Source organism: Gasterosteus aculeatus, chromosome 12 (genome assembly GCF_964276395.1).
Source record: "Gasterosteus aculeatus chromosome 12, fGasAcu3.hap1.1, whole genome shotgun sequence".
NCBI lineage: Eukaryota > Metazoa > Chordata > Actinopteri > Perciformes > Gasterosteidae > Gasterosteus > Gasterosteus aculeatus.
In genome coordinates this window covers 2249443-2267884 of record NC_135700.1, presented here as the reverse complement: position 1 = coordinate 2267884, position 18442 = coordinate 2249443, and the positions used below count along the sequence as shown (strand labels likewise).

Here is an 18442-nt window from a genome sequence, read left to right as displayed (position 1 = left end):
GCAGGATCAACTACGAGCCGAGGGCTCACACACACACACACACACACACACACACACACACACACACACACACACAGCCTCGGAGCTGTCGGCTTGTTACTGCTTTTCATCGTTACACTGCTGACCCCAGTTGTTCCAATAACTATACGAATGTCTAGGAGGGACCAACTGAAGCAAGCAAGGCCTGGATCGGGATAAGATGGAAGATAACAAAAGTCCCGGGACAGACATTAAAAACAAAATAATCTAAGAAGCCTAAATGGGGATCCATAACACTAATACTCTCCTCAATTGAGTTCAGTCCATTTTGGTTATGTATTAGGCTACAGTTACACTATATACGCATAAGTATATATTAGGTAGCCTAATATGAGAAGAAGAGGCAGTAAAGGGGTCACAGAGAGAGTTCAGTATCAGCTTACAATTTCCCTATTACATCAGCATAAGTAACTGAATCCAAAGAGCTAACTAGCTTATAGGAGACCCAATCCCTCTGACTGGCAATCCTCTACCTCTAGGCTTGGCTATGACTCTTCCCCAGTTCAGCTCAAAGTGGAATGTTCTATGGGTGTGCCTAATGCAAACACGCCGAAATGTCAAAGCATTACATATCCCTTTTTCGCGCAGAGTGACCTCAGAGGGATTAATTGACTGTGCTGTAAAGTAAGTCGAAGAGCCGCAAGTAGAGTGTGATGAAGATGAATCCGCTTCATTAGAGAACAAACAGGGCCTGATGTTGGTGATTGGCATCAAGAGAGGAGGTCACGTCATACGTGACCGCATTCCTCCATTTAGGGTCCGCAGTGGCACGTACCGTCCTCGGCTGTCCACAACTCAGCTGATCACCTTTTGGAAGACTCTTTTTAACATGTTCTTATTGCTCCCCCCTGCTGGTTGGCCTCTTTCTCGCTGTGAACAAAATCAGGAAGGGAGGAGCATTCCTACGACTGCCTGGCAACTTCAAATACTCGTCAAAAAGAACAGAGAGAAGAGAAGGGCACCCGCTACTATCCCGCGGCCTTCGTTTACCAATTATACTGAGTACCTGCTGACAGGTGGGTTGTCACAGTGTCTGCTTAGCCACCCAACTCCCCCCCACCTTTTTAACATCCCAACGCTTTCCATCCCACTCTGCTACAGGAAGCTCCTCGCACCTCCAGGCGAAGAGATACAAACGAAAAGGAGGATGAAGAGTAGATCAAGGAATATAGTGGAGAGTTTGGCTTCAAGACTCTTTCGATTTGTGATACAACTTCTGAAGCGGTTCTTTTTAGCAATAATTTTAAATTTTGAATCCTTTCATATTTTACTACCTTTGGTCTTGTTTTTCACTACAACATACGTGTAAAGCACTGCACCTCTACAAAAACAGGCTAAATAGATATGGTTGGTGCAAAAACTTGATTTTTGGGCAAAATCGAAATGTTAAATCTTGATTTGGTTTCTTTTACTGAGTGTTGGTTACACATTATCATTTATATACAATAATGCTTGTTTTAAGAGCTTTTTATGTTTTTATTTTGTTATATTGTTAAGTTTTAAAGGAAAATATGCTTAACCAGAAGATTAGATTGGTGGAACGAGCTCTCTGAAGACACCAGGACCGCAGAGAGCCTTCACATCTTCCGTCGCAAACTAAAGACACACCTCTTTAGACTCTACCTCGACTAAAAGACTAACACATTGTAGCACTTGTAATTGTACTTATAACGCCATCTATAGCAAATTGTAAATTGGCTTATTTGAGGAAATTGCACTTTCTTGTTTCTTGTTCTTCTGAGTTTGTACCCTATGGTTGAATGCACTTTGGATAAAAGCGTCAGCTAAATGATTTGTAATGTAATGTAATGTAGATGAAAAGACATTTTACCAGACTTAAGGTAAGGGCATCTAGTTTGAGATGATGAAACAATATGACTTCTGGTGATTTTCGTAGTCTTGAACATTGTCCTGAAACTCTACTTTGAAGCCATCAACAAGCAACCTACACTATCAGAAGTGGAACGCCCCAACCGCCTCCAGTTCTTGACTGACTGTCTCATACCGTTGTATTCCACAAGGAAGTGCGAATACAACCCCCCCCCCCTACCATCAACAGCGCCCACCTTCCCCCTTCTCCTGCATCTTGCCATCTCAGAAACTCAGCCAGCCAACAAACACAACTGAGACAAAACCTTACCATAATGGCTCATTAAAAGGAATGGAGACGACTTAGGCACACAAAGCAGCCTTCACAGGGCTGTCACCGAAACTCCTCTGATGGTGCGTCCAAACTCACGCTGGTGACAAGGAGGCAAAAGTGTCATCCTCCCACCAGAACTCGCAATGGTTTGGAGTGATTCGACTGCGCTCGTCGCATCTCTATATTTGTTCACTGACAAATCGAATGTGTGCACAGGAGAGTGACGGGCCTCTGTGCTCCATAGAGAGGAGGAAAGTGTTCATCCACTTCTGCTGTACCTTATTAAAGAGGTACGACTTGATTCATGTGAAAACCTGTCCCACTTTTACAAAGAGTATTTTACAAACATGTTTATAATCAGGCAAGTTCAAAGTTAAGATAAGTTATGAATCAGGTTGCTGCCAAAAGTTCTTTAAATAGAAATGGGTTATAGAAAAAGCTATAAGAAGGTCTCTCAGTGTGCCGGTCCAATACAAGCCGAAAGTAAAGTAGTAGGGAAATGTGTTAAGAAGCACGAGTGCATGTAGTTTGGAGAGAATTATTTTCAAAATAATATAGTTTTGCAGAATGAAAATCAAATGAGTTTCTCTCTCTCTCTATCACTTTTAAGACTGATTCTAGTGTGTATAGCTAATCTCATAGGTTGCTACTGACCCAGCAGTGAAAGCACAGTCGTATCTGCTTAGCAATCCCCCAGTAATTAAGGAAGGCCCGCACCATGCCTAAACCTCTCCCTGACACAGTGTTGTGTCTGCGCTGTATGGAGACAACGAGTCATAAGAGGCTTAAGGATTGCGTACCTGCCGCTCTGTGCTCACGCATGTGTGTCTTTCAAGAATGGCGGACAGAAGATTAAAACAGTGATCAGAAAAGTAGAAATAACCACCTTCACTGCTTTCTCATTTACTGTGTAGTCCACCTCTGTGTGAGCAGCACTATAAATACCTTCCAACTCCCAAGACACCCTGCAAATCCAGCTTGTAAATGAAGGAAAACACACACACGCACATGTCCTTTTCACAGAATGACCAAAAACTCAACCCGCCACTTCTCAGAAACTGGGCCAAACAATATGTCCTTGTGCATATTTTGGGATCGGGCTAATTTATTTTGATGAAAGCATAAAAAATGGTATCCTCAAAAAGACAAAAAAATGGAATGAAAAAGAGGAAATGTGGGGGGAAAAGCCAGAACAGACAGATCTGTTAAGCGACAGAGAACATGACGGAAAAAAAGAGCAAAGCAGGAGGGAGGGCCGTGGGGGAAACGTGTGATGAATCCAGATCTTATGGAGGCTTCCGTGGAGTAAAATAAGGTTGAACTTCAGTAGGATCATTGTCCAGGGCTAGAATACAGTGAGAGGTTATTTGACAGAGATAAAATGATTTGTAAAAAGACTTTTACTGCTCTGGATGTGTGAGTGGTTATTATGGATTCTCAGGATGGTTTGGAATTAAAAGAGAGAAGCTAAAATGAAAATAAGCGATGTAAAGAGTGTGTGTTCTTGGAGAGAAATAACTGAGAAATCAGGATGTTGAGACGAAAAAAAATGGAAAAAAACGGATCTGAGAGAGAAAGAAAGGGAGACAGAGAGAATGAGAGATGTGGGAAAGTGACATGAGAGAAAGGTTCAGTGGTTAAGAAAAAGTAGACAAGGTGAAGCCTTCTGAAGAACAGCAGGAGAGAGCGTTAAAGAAAGAGAGAAAGGGGTAGAGTAACAAAGCAAGAATGAGCCGCGATCCATCATAGGTAAAAACAAAAAAAGTCATAACAATGGTCCCCAAAAATGATCCCTTCATCCAGCTCACCCAAAAGACATCTGTAGCAGTGTCTTTTTACTTATAGGCCTTTAACAGATCTGAAAAGCCCCTCATAGCTCCGAAAGATGGCAAACAAGGGTACTTGGGAAGAAAGGGGAGAAAAAAAATGAACATGGATGGCTTAGGTGGGCTCTAGTGAGGAGCTTGGGTGTATGAGTTTGGGTTTCAGCACATGCAGCCGTACCCTTCTCTTTACACAAAGACAAAAGAGACAGAAAGGTATTATTCGGCATCCCATTCAGATTAAGACAGCTCGGCAAAATACATGAATTCATATTGCTTCATATGTCAACTGATGATGTGTTTGCAGCAGGCAATGTGGTGCGCATGGAAGGGGATGTAGTTGAACGACGGCCACGTGGTGTGACTATGTGAAAGTTATTGAAGCTTACTCTAGGCGATATAATTACATGAAACTAGATATCTTCTTTCATTTTGAATAGTATAATGTCTAACTAGGATGGCTGGTTGTCTATGACATTCACCCAGGAGACCATTAATTGTGGCTTGTGTAAAACACAAATCAAATGTTGACTCTACACTTGTTAACTTTTTTCTTAAACTTAAAAAAATAGATGTGTTGCCTAAACCAAACCAATTCATTAAAAGTTATTCTGATGTATACTGAGCCAGAATTTAGGTTGACTCTAAGAACTAGAAATAAAGTGAAGGCAACCTCTGTTGTTACCAAATAATAGCAAATATTCAAATAACACAGGCAGAGATTTTGGGACACCACAAACACAAAAGTAGAGGTAATCGGAGTGCCATTGGAGGAGAGTAATAAAAGCAATTACAAATGAGGCAATCCCATGAAGAAATATTGGTGTCCCAAAAGTGGGACGACTTGACTTCAAAAGTATAAATTAGCCATCATATTAAGAGCTGTTGAAGACGTCTACGTGACTTAGGAGGGGGAGGGGGCTTAAGAAGTCTTGAATAACTGGTGGCAATTCACTCGTGGAAGGGTAAAAACATGCCCATGATTTATTAAAACACTATCCTCCTCAGTGCTTTAGACTTTTAATCTGACTGTAGTGGGATCCCCGCACTGAGAGAGCACCAGAGGTCAACTCTTTCACACCCGAGCAGCTCTTGGTGTAGACCTTTTTTAGCAGCTGTCAAATTAGTTATATTGTACATGGTAGGAGAAAGTATCGCATTGCAAACATACTGGTTATTAATCCAGTGGAAGTAATCGTGCAGCCAATAAGAGTAAGAGTAGTATTGTGTCCCAACACTAACTCAACTGCCATTTAGAATGATGTGTTAGTAGCATGTGATGTTCAAATAGTTTCGCGCCTAGCTGGGTTTAAAATAAGCTGCTCAAAAATAAACAAAAGATAATTTGGTCCTAAATCAACAATTACCAACAGTTCGAGTTCCAGTTTTTACATACGGAACCAAAAAAAATATAATGAATTGTTACAAATTAAACGAACCAGCAAATACAGTAGTTCAAATGTCTCAGTTTAAGCCAACCTCGACATTCAAACATCTTATACATTAATAACTCAGTTGAATAATATCATGATTACTTTTACTGACTGTAAAAATACTAAACTGCAATCACAAAAAATAAGAAATGAAAAGAACAGACTGTGAATTTGATAGAGATTAAAAATGTGATTCATTCTTCTCCGATCTGAAGTCAGTACCATTATGTCAAACAACACAAGATAACTGTTGACGAGAACTAAATATACACGAACAATAGCTTTGAGATGAGCGGTGAGGAAAAAATAAAGGAGAAAAAATGTTTTGTCCTTCTGCCGTGTTTTCACTCCACTTTCCCACCCCGTGCATGTGACTGCAGAATAAACGGATATGTGAATTAAACCCCATTGTTTTAAAAAAGATCTGCAGCTAAATTTAGGCGCCGTTCTTATTCTCCTCTCAATGTGAAAAGAATGTGCCAGTAATGTTGGTGTGTTTTATTTTCTTCCTCTCCGTTATCCCTCGCAGTAATCTCAAGCTACATACATCTTGTGTTGTTTGAACAAGTGCGAGCGCTGCATCTATGCATGTGTCAAGGCAAAAGAGGAAGAAAAAAAACACATACACACACATATAGTTCAGCCATGCGATTTTTGCAATTAGAAAAGACACAAAAATAATTATTCTGCCGCGCAGTCAGTCGACATATCCTGAGTCGATGATGCACGGATCACGTGTTTAATAAAAAAGGTTAATCAGTTGTTAATCAGAGGATTAATAACTTGTTATTTTCTTTCCAAAACCATTAATATTATGCCATAAATATTTAATGTTGATAGGTCTTTTTTTCTCGTTTTTTTGGTGGGAGACACAGGGTTGGGGGGGTGATATGTGCTTGGTGATGCAGGGCAGAGTGAGCAATATCCAGGCATTAATGTGCATTAATCATGCTTTGGTGAAGACAAATAAATTCATTCATGTTTATTAATACAACCTTGGAGAACACAATACTCTTTACATTATTCACTAAGTTAATAATAAAGGATTTATGAACAGGAGGACCACAGGACAGACACTGTGGATCAGGGGGAAAGAATGGCAGACAAACACAATTTAGAAGAAAAAATAAAGAGAGCAGAAGAGGGCGGTCAGAGTCACAGAGCCAGGAGCAATAGTTCATTAATGTTTAGGATGGAAGGGCATAGACGTTTAGGGAGGGAGTGTGTGTGTGTGTGTGTGTGTGTGTGTGTGTGTGTGTGTGTGTGTGTGTGTGCAGAGAAAGTAGTCCACCACTGGAAAGCTGGGGGTTAAACAGACATTTTCTGCCTTCACTCATTCTCTCCTTAACAAATTACCCTGCCCGTTTGCTAATCAAAGCAAAACAAATATTGCTTTTCATTCGCTCCATTTGTTTGAATGTTTGAGAGATTCCCAAAATACTCATTCCCACTTCAGATGTAATTAAATTGTGCCTTTAGTGAAAATATGCAGTGGTCTTCCAATTAGTTGTGTTTTTGTCGTCGGGTAAAGACGGAGATTGGCAGGGGGCATGCCTCGGGCACCTCGGTGTCCCAAAATGGAAGTATCTCTTGGGGGGCGGGGCGGGGTGAGGGGGGTGGCATGTGAGACAATGCTGACTGCAATGAGTTGGTGGACGATTTAGTCGTCTGATGATGATGATGATGATGTACTATGTGCAGCATTACTGAAGTGAAATCTTTTCATTTTGATTTTCTAAATATGAGTTAGGTTATTTTGTGGTTACCTTGAGGTCCCAACTAGACAGCAATCAATACAGAGTTGACAGGATATGAAGGCAAAAAGTTCAGCGCCTAAACCAAAAGAGGTTACAGCCAGTCTGTGGTCATTTTAAGTATCTCATCATCGATTCCAAAACCTAAACTGTTTCATGGGTGGACGGAAGTTGTTTAGAAACAACTGTGTGTATACAACGAGCATGAAAAATGAGGAGTGACTTTTCTCAGGATATCAAAGGGACCAATGAATAAATGATACGTTGAAAAGTATTAAGCTTGCTGACTCTAGTTCGAGCTCTGTGGCTGGCGGTATGCCACATGTGGCACTCAGTACAATACGTAATGTTAGGCAGCAAAACACTGATACATAATTAAGTACAGGGAAGCAAACTTCCAGGCCTTTAAAACCAGTGACCCCTGCAGTACGACATCCAGCAAGACCTACTTCGAAAGCACTGACCTATCATTTTATTTCAATATTATTTGTCAGATACTGTAACTGCAAATTTCCCAAAAATGGTATGTGCAGTTTCTGTAAATCACTTCGGTGGGTTTTCAGTCAAGCCACCAGTATATCATGTTAAAATCAGTTTGTGTATATGTGTTAATAACGCAGAGGTTGTGAAAACGGGCTTTGTGTACTGCTGGGAATCCATCTTGTAATCGTATTATATTGCTCCCCTACTCCATCTTATTTTTCTTTTTTTTCCTTCTCTTCTTTGTCTTAAGCTCCAAATTGTGTTTTTATTGAAGGGCATATGGATCGCTGGACAAAATGTCATCCGTCAAACTGTCGATGAATCCATCCTTTCGTTTAATGACCAGCCTACCTGATATGCATTTTACATGGCTCCATATGCCTTTCAATGGGAATCAATGGAAAGCAAATAATGCTGGGAGCCAGTAAGGTGCACGTGTGACGGGTGGATGTGGACGCCGTTATTCATCAACACACATGGCTCCCTTCTTTTCCTGGGTGGATGTGGCTGCAAAAGGTGGCTCATAGTGGGTGAGAGACTAGCGTCCGTACAGTCGCTCCCCTGAATTCTCCTTCTTGCTTTTCCCTCATTAACTAAGAGGTAAGGAGAAAGAGACGGGAAGAAAGGGAGAAGGTGGAAATGATGAAGGCAGAGAGAGAGAGAGAAAGATGATAAATGAAAAAGGAGAAGAAAGAGATAGAGAGCAAGAGGATTTCCCCCAAAAAATGTAAAGGATCAAGTGAAAGGCCCAAGAAGGGAGTGGGAAGGGAAGGGGGGGGCATTTGTCGTGGTTTTAGTTAAATACTGATTTCATCATACGATTGGAAGAAGGGGTGCGGGGGAGGGATGTGGCTGTGGCAGCTCTAAAACACATAACTTTTTACGAAGTGAAAATCAAATATTAAAAATGACAGGCCTTATAAGTGTGCTGAGTGAGCCCGGGTCACGGAGGGAGGGAGGCGCGGGCGGCTTGTCAGCTACTATCTGTCAGGGCGAATTAGAAACAATCAGGGCCGAGTGAAAGGGAAGGTGATTGTTATTAAGCGGCGGGGCCCTGCGAGCGGGCGCCCCAGATGTGGCCATGCATATAAAAGAACAGGAAGCCGGCAGTTTAATTCAGGAAGCTTGCCGAGGCGAGTGAGCGTGCCACAAAGGGGGAGGATGGAGGCGGCGGGCGCCGAGAGGGGTAGGGGGGACAATGATATGAGGGGGTTGGCGCTGATATGCTGGAAGTTACTTTGATAACACATTTGTGGAATTATGGGTGACGCAACCTCTTATTTTATTTATCTTTTCCATTGTTTTGCGCTCATCCATCTCTGCCCATCTTAAAGCAGAAGGTGGGGAGCGGCGGCACCACGTATGTACAGGGGGGTGGGAAGGAAGTCACCCATAGCACACACAAACACACACACACACACACACACACACACACACAGAAGACAGTGAAGTAGGAAGAGACAGCTAAGCCCATATATCAATTACAACCTGGTATCCTGGGAGGATGATGGGACAGAGAGAGAGAAACCTCTGAATGTGTGTTTGTGTGTGTGTGTGTGTGTGTGCGCACACTCATGTCTCAGCGCCAATTCCCCGGAACGCTCTCTTTATTTTTTATTTTTCTAATCACCTGACAGCATCTATTCCCAAGCTGCTGTCGATGTTTGGTGTACGTGATGCCCCCCCCCCCACCCCCCGTCGCTTGATGGACATGGACATCGCCCAGTTTTGACTCCGTTATATTATCTGTCAAGTTGCTAGCCCTCAGAACCCTATCAGGGTGAAGGAGTGGGGTGCAGACAGGGGTGGCCCAATAGGGTAGGGGGAGTAGGAGGGGGGCAGGTTCATGTGTAAAATGTTCGTCGGGGGGAGGGAAGGGCGCGGGTGGGACAAGGAGCAACAATAATTTGTAGAGAGGCTGCAGACTCAAGCGGCACATTGGCCCTAATGTCATTAAGAAAACTGCAATGCAACTCAAAAGAAACTGAACTTAATGTCTCAGTTTTTCTCCGTCGAGTGGCAATCAAAACAGAAGTCTGATCACATGATTAGGGATTTAAAAAACACAAGTATTACCATGGATGGATTTGCTAGAAGTTTTGTTTGACCGCTATGGCAGCCAATCACTGCCTGCCTTTCGAGACAGAAAGTCAAGTGGATCCATTGCCTCTCAAATAGTTTCACTTAACACCAGTTACGAAAAATCAATGGGAAGTACAGATGGAAGAAAGAGCCAAAGTAAAGGAGGTTGTTAAGACAGTTTCTTTCATATAATGCTTCTGTCTCGGAGCGTGAGGGGCTTTGATTTCTATTTACTTTGTAGTGAGAGATATCGCAAGAAATGTTCCCTCTCCTTAAGAATCACTGATCATCCAGTAGGTTGAAATAAAGTGAGCTTGTCATATGCTTGCTCTCTCCCTCTCTCTCTCTCCCTCTCACTTGTCGTCTTTATCGTAGTGATCAGTCAAACACTCACCTAACACAAGCCGTCTCTGGTTTCCACCTCCCAGGTTTTTCCCTGCGTTGCCGCCGCTGATGTAGCGGAGGTTATATGGTGTTAAACACAGAGCTGCTAAACGCTCCCCAAGGTAATAACCGTCAGTGTATATACGGGGCTGTGCAGTGCCGCGACGGGAAGTTGCTGCCAAGTGTGGAAGCAATGGAAATGGAGAGAAAGAGGGCACGAGGGGAGGATGGAAGTGGAAGAAAGAAAACCAAATAATTAGCAGACACAGAGGTGAAAAGGGGAGAAGCAAAGGGTGGGAGGGAAGAGGGGTTCTTGCTAAAGCAGAGGTATAAATAAAGACAATGAGAAGTAAAACCGTGGTGACGTCGTTCCACGCTGGCTGGTGAGTTAGCCCAGGTGGAAGTGCTGTGGTTATGATTACATAGGTTTAAATCCAGCCTTGAGTCCTGCCTGCCCATTCATCTAATTAGCCAATGCTGTTTGCGCTTCACTTTTAGGGTCAATCGAGTGAAAATTATTTCTGGTCCTCGAAAATAACACTTTCCAAAGTAACCTTGACTAAAGTTCCACTTACTAGCTTTGCTCTCAGGGTCTTCACCACCAAATCAAAGCTTGCTCATGGAGTTGTTTTGCTCCGTTCCCTGACGTCATCGACAACGAGTTAATGGACGGGCAGAGAGGGTTTATGATGCTCTACACTATCCTTGATTAGAGATGAGGATTAGGATTGAAAGTACTGAGAGAAAAAACACACAATTTAGTGAGTTGACCTCTAGTCGAGATATGTTTTCTCAAATACATTTATATAGTTCTCAGTATAGACTTTAGCCAAAAAGTCAAAGCCTGGTTCCCTTCATAGTGGTCCATCAGTGTTTGTATGCCCTTCTCTTGCAGGGCACCAACACATTGTCCCGATGAAAAAGGTTCCTCTTACACGTTCTAAGGTGACTGTGCTGCATCTCTTTTGATTAGGAAATTGATTAGGAATACCCGGGTGTAATGTTGCAACGGACACAACTTATTGGTCCCCAAATTCCTCCCACTGTATGTGTGGGTGAAATTGTGTCACACGATTTTCATCCTTTTTCAAATATTGTTGCAGGAGTAGGTCCCATTTTAAGAACATTTTACCCTAACCCTGTTGGGTATGTTCAATTTTAAATGGACAACCAAATTGTGTATTATTTCAGATGAGAACAGTCTGAATCAGAATGATTAATTAAAAAGTCTATTTTATAAATCTGGGGATAAAACTAATCTGAGCTTTATTTTGTGTATTTTTTACTCTTGTATGTATGATACATACATTAAGGAGGTTATGATTGGTTGGTTTTTCTGTTTATCAAAAGTGCTATTCGTGGAAAGTTGTTTTCTGAAGTGCCAAAAACGGATAGAAGGAAACAGTCTCTCAACCTTAATGAACAACGCTTAATAGTATGTGTAACGGTATTTAAACGAAGTGGAACAATGGCATACTGAAAGAAAGAAAGTCAAAAGTGATATGGATGCTGTGGGAGAGGAAATTGTCCTTCAATCGAATCGAATCCAACCCCCCTCTCGCCTCTTTGTCCAGGAGGCCAAATCCAGGACATGTCTAAGATTTCACAACGATTAGCAAGGGAGGGATGAGAAGGGATATTGAGATGTACTAGAGTAGCATCAGCCATTAATTACCAAGGGGGGTGGAGAAGAGAGAGGGCGGCCCTAGCATGGCTCAGCATGGGACTCGTACCCTTGCTCTCAGGACCTCAGGAGTGTTGTGTCTGACTGTGGAGCTGCGGCTCAGGGGCGGTGGACCTTCCTGACCCTGGGCCGTCAGCAAGGGGTCACAAATACATCAAAGGTTACATAAAACCCTGTTGTATCAATTTATTGCCAGAATGAGACATTTCTGTGTGCATGGTGTATTTTGCTAGGGAATTGTGTTTACTCTGGGTTATCATGGAATATAATGTAAAGTTTGCATTGCTGAGTATTGTGTGTACACTAACAGCAGGCGTTACGTTTTTCTAATTGAGAAAAAAAGGATACTGAATACTTTTTTAACCATTTTAACATAAATGTTCACACTGTCCTTGTCTTGGGCTTGAGATCGACCCAATGTTTGACCACCTGTCAAATTAACTGGTCATTTATGGTAATTAACATAAATGACTCACACAGTACAAACTAAACCATCTCCATGAACACTGAAATCAGTTTTGAATATGGTAGTGCTATCAAGAAGACATCTAAGTACTGTGATTGGAGCAATGACAGAGGACTACTCAAGGTTTCACCACTAGTGGAGGGAATCGTATTAGCATATTAATGTTAGCCAGGTCATTGTGCTTGCACACACTTATGTTTGAGCAGATAGTAATATGTAGGCGTTTTGCGAGAACAGTTTCCAATTGTGTGTGACGTGATCAGTACCAAAAGCTTTGTCGTATTTTACACTGAAAAACACCACAACATTTAAGGTGTAGTCAAACATAACCATCCCACCCTTTTACATCAGTGTGGTGGGAGGCAAGGTGAAACAGGGTTAACAAAAATACGTAGTGGCCTTCAGTTAGCATTCCCTACACCCATTCCTCTCTTCTTCTTTTTTTTTTTTATTATTTTTTTTCTGTACTATGAATAAATTTGGTCTGTCCCGGACATGAAAATGTCAAATACCTAAAATACACCTAGGCTAAATAGCATATTAATTTTTAATGCCTGCTCATCCTATGCTGCTATTCTCATATCAGGCCTGTCTGCCAACAGCTGTTGCTGGCTCTCTGGCTGGGAATTTATCATCCATCTAGCTAAAGTAGGGGAGAGAGGGGAAGAATAAAAAAAGAGATTGCTCAGAAGGCATGGCAAAAGGGAGAGGAAAGGATCCTTGTTTTCATGGATCCAGACCTTGTATAGATATCACAAAGCACCTTTCTTACTTTGATATACGAGTGAGATTCAATTACACTAATGCCACACATAAATTGTTCCAAATTCCATCCTTTTTCTTCTCAGACCCCCTCCCCCAGCCCCCCCTTGACGACGTGTTGACACTCAAGCCTCCTGATACATAAAAGAGAAGTAAGGAGCAGAGTGGTGACATTGACACTGGAGGTAGTGACATTGGGGAGAGCGGCAGAGGGAGGCGAGATGCACTGAAGCAATGTGGCAGTGTGGGTGTTGAATGCCACCCATGTGCGTTTTTAGGTGGCATGTGGCGAATGATTATCATAGATTATCACAATCCAGATTGTTACAAGTTCTGTCGGCGCACATAGCAGCAGTGTACTGTAGCTGAGTGACTGTCTGTGTGTGTGTGTGTGTTTTGGTTTAAGACACAGTGCCTTTGGGGATAAGACTAAATGGTGAGCGAATGACGAACAGTTGGAGTGTGTGAGCGTATGTGTGGATCCGCTGGTGTCTATGTGCCTTGTTGGTTTTACCGTCACAGTCAGAGAACAAACACCATAAAGGCTTTGGGGAAAACGTAGCAGAATGTCAATGTTGAGGACATTTTGTGACTGAGGTTAAGGTGTCGCGTGCGGGCTTACCTTAACACACCAACTGCATACTGGAGTGCAACCCGTCTGTTAGGATCAAGAGGCCCCTCGCTGTCACTCCTGACTGACTACTGCTTACTTACTGGAATGGCCACCTAGAGGGCGGGAAAAAAAGATTAGACGGGTAGGCGATGATGAAATATAGACCTGAAGGACGAAGACGGACAAGGGGGACGCAGGCTGGCGGAGATGATGATGGGGTGGCGAGGAGGAAGGGGGCAGAGGGTGTCCACGGCAAGATCTAACAAATTCTGCGGGGCGACGCTGCAGAGGTCAAGGAAACGGAGCCGAAAAAGGTTAAAGATGAAATCAAAGCCAGCGAGCGTGCTGCGGTGCCCGGAGGCACAGCTGAAAATCTATCCCTCCAGGGCAAGGCCACCGCTGACACGAGGCAGACAAGAAGCTAAATACTGCACGCCACTCGGGGATCTTTCATTTTCAGCCGATCAATAAGGGCTTATATTTATCAGGGCCTCCGAGCAGCTGCCAAACGTCTGACAACCTCCACTTCATTTTTGCACTCCTCCTCTCTCTTCTCTTCTCCTCTCCTCCTCCTCCTCACCCTCGCACGCTAAATTGAGACCCATCGACCATGAAAAGGGGCAGAGACCGTGGATTGCCATTAACCCCCCTCATGTCACTAGACTGTGTAGCACACACAAACACACAGCCATACACACAAATGCCCTGGAGGTACAATTCGGCTTAAGGTCTGTCTCCCTTCTTCTTTAAAGAAACATGCCTTATCATTATGGCCTTGGCACAGACACCGGCACCTCTTCATGTCTTTTGTTCCTCAAGCTGCCTATGCCACCCAAGACACACACACACACACAAACACACAATAATGTAGACGCCCTGCCACAGCCGGATTTCACTTTTAATTTTCACCATTTGGAGCACGTCTCTCCTTGCCAAATTTATTTCAAATAACAAAAATATCAAATCCCAAATTACCGTCCATAAATCTGAGGAGCATTACAAGATACGGAAGATTGGGTTTAGGGGGTCTGAGTTAAAATAACTGGCAGTCTAATCATCTGCACAACAATATTTGCTGTGAGGCATTCTAAATAGATTATCGCTAGTCCATCTGTGTCATCATTGATTTATAAGGCATTAAGCTGCTTGGGGAAGAGAGAGGTCCTTGCCTTCTCTGCCGTTAAAGGGGCTTCTTGTTGAAATCAGGGGCACGGCAATGGAACAACTGTGACAACTTGTCCGACCTCCCCTTTAATCGTCAGGCGGGAGGAAGTAAAAAATGGGACGGGAGTATCTGGTAGTTTTTTTTCAAAAAGGGAAGTATGAATCCAAATTTTCTGCATCTCTTTTTGTTTGACGATACAAAGAGACTGGGTGGAGGGGAGGAAGTACAGGAGAAAAAGAAATAGACATAGACAGAAACAAAAAACACAAACGCACATACACACATGCAGAAAAAAAACAAAAAACAAAACAAGGAAGATCATTAACATATGAATGCTATATGCAAATGATAGGGAGAGAGCAGATGTTGTTGCATTTAATTGACCTATATGTGAATACCATCCAAACCTTTCAGTGTGGTTTTTTTCCGGGCTCGCTGAGTACAGATTTGATTGGCTTTCTGGTAACAATCAACATATGAGTTTTAGCAGTGATCAAACACAAAAAGGGAGACGACTAAATTTAGAATAGAGCGTCTTTGCTAAAATAAATTGTGAGAGCGCATGGTTTGTCCCTGATTCTTTCCTCACAGGTGTCATCGCTACCAAAACTCATTGTAGCGTGCTTACTAACAGGTGGTGGTGGAAAGAACAATTACTCAAGGACTGCATTTTAGTCTTTTTGAGGTACTTAGTAAGGGGGAAATACAGTACCTTTTTACACTACTACATTCATTTGAGAGCTATGGTTACTTTGATTTGTTATTTATATAAAATCCTTTGCCAGTCTAACAAAAGCAATTAGATGTACGCATGTAAAATATATTACTGAATGAATCATTTAATTTCCGGTTTATAGCACTTTTCTTGCGGCGGGGACATTGGGATCAATGTGTTTTCTCATTTAAGCTTGAACTACGATTCTTAACATGCGTGTCCTGGTTAATTTGGCTGTAGCTTCAGTTAATGGTGGTAATGGTGTTATTTTATTTCTAATTATTTCTGTCTGCTAGTTGTTTCAAATGAAAAAGAAAAGTCAATGCTGAAGTTCCTTACAATGGAATTATCTCTCTGCTGGAAAAGTCTGATTGTAAAGAAGTCTATAAAAAATACTCTTATTTTTTTTCTTGATATGTATATGTAAATATATGATGCATCAGGAGACTTTCCAAATCCACTTGGTTAGACTTAGGAAGAGAGCATTATTTGGGTTAAAATAACTAGCAAGTTCCACAACGTCCTTCAACGGGTCGAGTGAGGAATTAACTGACATTGACTTCCCACTCACCCGGGGAATGCACACCAGTGGTTGGTGCATTCTTATGCGCTCTTTTTTAACCCAAATTGAAATACATTGAGGCCCTTCCCAAAGCGGAAGCCAGTCGTATAGACAATCAGAAATAGAATACTTTTTGAATTTCATACTGTGTATCTCAATTCAAAGAAGGATGACAATGCTTAAAGGGTCTTGACGAAACTCTGATTATAAATATAAAGCTTGCTGATTAATTATCTTTTTGTCGTGGGTTTTTTCTATTGACGGCCTCCATTGGTCCCCTAAAAGATTTCAGTATTAAACTTTTAAATTTTATATTTTTTATCGTTTACATTTTGCTTTCTTTCAAACAACATTTACTGTTACAAATTTGTATGTAAATGCACATTTTTTGAAGAAATTGTAGGAATGTGATCATTGAAGGGCTATTGCTGAAAAATCCTGGTTATGAATTATTATGAAAATTGGGTTCCATATCATGACAACTTTAAAGGTTATACCGATGATTTATGGATGGAAATCGGGCCTACCTGCAGACTGACACTGCGTTGTAGTGTGCAGGTAAAGACAAAAACAGCCATAGGACCACAGAGATAGACGAGGGAAAGTCATTTTACACTGCAATGTTTGCACAGGCAAGCCATGAAAAACACAGATGCTATTTTCATCTGGGCCTCAGTCTTTTTTATTCTCCTTTCCCCCCTTCCCTCCCTCTCTTTCTCTTTTATTCTCTTTCTCTATCCCTCACTTTCTTACCCCCCTCACCCCTTCCCTCCTTCATTCTTGGGAATGTCATTAAATTGTATTAAATAGCCTTTTGTCCAGGGGGCAAGGACCACCCGATATATGATAATACATTAAGGCCCCAGTGTTGCAGCCACTGAGCCGAGACCGTCTTAAGAACAAGCACGGTGCGTGCCTGTGTGTGTGTGTGTGCGTGTGGTAAAAAAAGAAAATTAATAAAACACGGGGTAAAAAGCACAATGAGGCAGGTTTCAGGGAGAGAAAAAGTGAGATAGTAGGAGGCAAGGAGGCGTTGCTGCATGCCTGTGCATGTGGCTCCCTAACAACTGTGACACATACTAATAGAAACATACCTAATAAATTACAAGCTTTCAGGGGCTGGCAAGCTGACATTTTCTGTGTGCTCGGGACAATTTCATATCTGCGGCGCGCAAAGTCGAGGGGGCTGCTGGACCAAATTGCATCACACAGAGATGCCAGAGGATTAGCATAAAAATTAACACTTATATTTCGGCTTATTGTCAACCCCACTCCTGCACCGGCTGCCTCGCAACAATCAATTCCTCTTAGAAATCTGATTAGATTCCATGACGCTTATTATCCCAGTCATGTCTGCCTGCCCCCTTCACTTGCACCTCCACCACACACACACAGCACTGGCTGTCATGACTGCCCAGACCGCTTGTTTGAAATGGAATTAAGGAGAAAATAAATGTACAGGTGTGGTATTTATTTTGACAATCGATGCCTCATTCTCCATCCGAGTGTGTAGCTGTCGTCAGTCTGAGTGGATGATGTGTCGAGTTGAACTCAAGTTGTTGCAGTGATGACAGGTGGACACAACCACAAATTATAAGCTAGTCATTATTAACATTTTTTTCCAGATTTTCAAAATGTTTGCCTCAGTCTTGTATATAATCAAAGAGCTCTTATTTTCAACCCCCGCCTCCCTTTAAAAATGAACTTCTCCACTTCTCAGCCATCGGTGAGCCATCGCAAATGCTTTATGTTTACAGCAAAAAGCTGGAAAGATACAAAAAAAGAGGAAATCTGGTTTTGAGATCCCACGAGGCTGTCGCAACGAAATATTTGTCAATAACGCTCCATGTTCGAAGCGCAGTTGCACAAGTATGTACTAAAAGCACAGCAGCGCGTTGGGTGGCTTTGGTAAGACTCTTGATTGTTTAGACAAATGGCATTTCATCGCATCCAGATGTCTTAAGCTGTGCTCGACTACCATCGCCGCTCTCCAAGGCGCGGGCTGAATGTATACAAACATCTCCTCATAACTTCATTCCTCATCTGGGCCTACGAGTGCCACGATTCCCTGCACTTGGAGCTCACTTTTTGATATTTGGATTCGCGCAGAGAGATTCTTCTCACCAGAGCGCGGGGCTGGACTGGCTTGAAAGACACTTTCATTTTTCTAAATTTTCAAATCAGAGATGGAGGTTCTAAAAAAATCAAACAAGTGGCAGGGAGTGAGGTGGACCCTGGCCGGGGCAGAAGCTGTAAGGCAGGAGTTGTAATGGTGGGTGCAAAGGGTCAGTCTCAGAGTAAAGACGCCCACGGGGTTGAGGGAGGGAAAAGAGA

General features: G+C 42.4%; 1 protein-coding gene across 8 annotated transcripts in view; it reads right to left on the bottom strand.

Annotated features, from left to right (window-relative positions):
* The window catches only part of znf536 (zinc finger protein 536), a 198231-nt gene that overhangs the window by 114482 nt on the left and 65307 nt on the right, over positions 1 to 18442 (bottom strand). For all 8 annotated transcript variants that reach the window (XM_040202759.2, XM_040202777.2, XM_040202805.2 and 5 more), the window contains one exon: positions 13676 to 13779. The gene's annotated coding sequence lies outside the window, so the exon portion shown is untranslated. The remainder of the gene's footprint in view (positions 1 to 13675; positions 13780 to 18442) is intronic.